Source organism: Marmota flaviventris, chromosome 2 (assembly GCF_047511675.1).
Source record: "Marmota flaviventris isolate mMarFla1 chromosome 2, mMarFla1.hap1, whole genome shotgun sequence".
In the NCBI taxonomy this organism is placed as follows: Eukaryota; Metazoa; Chordata; class Mammalia; order Rodentia; family Sciuridae; genus Marmota; species Marmota flaviventris.
Genome location: NC_092499.1, coordinates 11,256,427 through 11,258,656, shown reverse-complemented (window position 1 = coordinate 11,258,656; position 2,230 = coordinate 11,256,427).

Here is a 2,230-nt window from a genome sequence, read left to right as displayed (position 1 = left end):
GGAGCTCCTCTGTCCAAAGTCTTGGATGCCAAAGGTCATTGAAAACCTGAAATTCTAACTTGGAGACTCAGAAGCAGTGCTCATTCCATTCTAACTCGAGGGGACTCACTTCTCCCACCCCTACCTGTGAAGCCAGAGATGGAGAAACAGAGAACTAGAGAGGAGGAGGGGGATAGAGCGGTGACAGCCGCCTGCCTTCCTTCCCGGCAGAGCCCAGTACTCACAGAGCCTTATCACCAAGCCGGGCCCAGGTCCTCAGCCCGCGCGTCCTCCTGCCACAGAAAAATGGTGTTGGAGACTCAGCAGCCTGGTCAATATTTGCCAGGTCAATTCCTGGAACTAGTGTGAAGACAAGCACAGCAGGCGGGAAGGGCTCTTCTGTTGATAGCTCCCATCTGGCTGCCTGTCCTCAGACAAGCGGGTGGTCTGGGGCCCAGGTGGGTCTGAGGTGCTCTGATGTTGGTGAGGTTGGTGGGGCCTTTGCTGCTGAACCCTGTGCCTATCCTTTGAATTAGCCAATCGCCCTCACCAGAAGACAGGGAGTCCATCCTCCACCACCACACCAAACTGTTCTGGTATTTTACCAACATTTTAAAGAAGGATCACACACAGAGTGGGGTTGGGAGAGGACTAGAGTGAAATTCAGTAAACAGAGCAAGGTCTTCCCTCCTGCTGGGCTGAAAGCCCCATAAAGTGGGACCATGGACGCTGCTTACTGGTGTATCCCAGTATCCACCAGGAACTAAAGGAGTGTTTCTTAGAGATGCTCTTAATGATAGAATGGAGGTGCCTTTTGTGTTCTTTATTTGAAAGATTTTTTTAATCTCCAAATTGCTGACAAAGAGCACGTCTTGTTCATTACCAGAAAACAATAAGACATTATTTTTAAGAAGTAGAATTAGTGGGCTGGGGTTGTGGCTCAGCAGTAGTGCACTTGTCTGGCATGTGTGAGGCACTGGGTTCGATTCTCAGCATCACATATAAATAGATAAAGGTCTATCAACGGGTAAAAAAAAAAAGAAAAAAAAATTTCATAAAAAAGAAGTAGAATTATTTAATTGTGCAAGAAATCTTGTTATTCAAGAAAACCTTGTTATTCATTTTTCAAGTGTGAAGTTTCCCAGGAGACTGAGCCTGATTCTCTGAGAGACGGAGAGGAGGTGTCGGAGTTTATGTTTGTAAAACTCCCTGATCAAATGCAGCTTCCTCATGCAGCTGCACTGGAAGTAGCCAATCCTGTCTGGTCCTAATCTGATGCTGAATCTCCTCCGCTTGGTGGTCTCTGAGAGGCTCCCAAGGTGATTGACATCTTGACTAATATCGCACAAGAGACCTGAAGCCGTCTCAAAGGCCCCATGCACAGAAACAGCTTGTTGTCCTAAGCTACTATCAAATTTGGGGGTGATTTGTTATGCAAGAAGAGGTAAATAATAGAATTTGTTAACGTGGGTCTTCAGGAAGATGTTAATAGGAGGTGGTAGAGATCATCATCCATTCTCTGAGGAAAAAAAAAAAAATTGTGAGTAGTTTTCTATGCAGAGGCCCCAACCAGCACTTCCAAACATCCGATTTCTCCCGTTCACTAAGTGGAGGTGATCCCTAGATGACGTGACAGGGAGAATCACCCCAGCACAGCCTTTGTCCCCTCCTGTGAGGCTGTGACAGCTCCTGCCACACCGTTTACATTAGGGAGACTCTTTCTTCCCTCCAGCCCCTTTGACTAGCTCCTGCCTCCTGTGCTCACCCGCAGGCTCTGTCACTGGAGAGGTGTCTGCAGGCTGGCAGGTGTAGGCTGAGCTCACTCAGGTGACAGTGCTTCTGCTCCTGGTGTCTCTCACCGCTCTCCTGAGGCCAGTGGGATGATCTCTCTGGGCGTGATGCCCGAGAGTGCAAAGTTCAAAAGAGCACACAAACATGCAGGGTCGGCCACAGCTAACGGGTGACAGAGAGAGGTGCCCTCACTCCAGAGCACTCTCACTTGTCAAGCTAATGCCACTGGACTAAAAGGCTTTCATCCAAGATGTCATTGCCATTCCAACCTCTTCTGCCATGGTTTGGATTTGGAATGCCTCCCAGAATCCCAAGCGTGAAAGACTCGGTTCCCAGTGCAGCAGTGTGAGGCTTTGGAAAATGATTAGCTTAAGAGGGCTGTGGCTTTATCAGTAGATGAATCAATTTGATGGATTATAATCTGGATGGACTACTGGCAGGTGGTGGGAACTATAGGCAG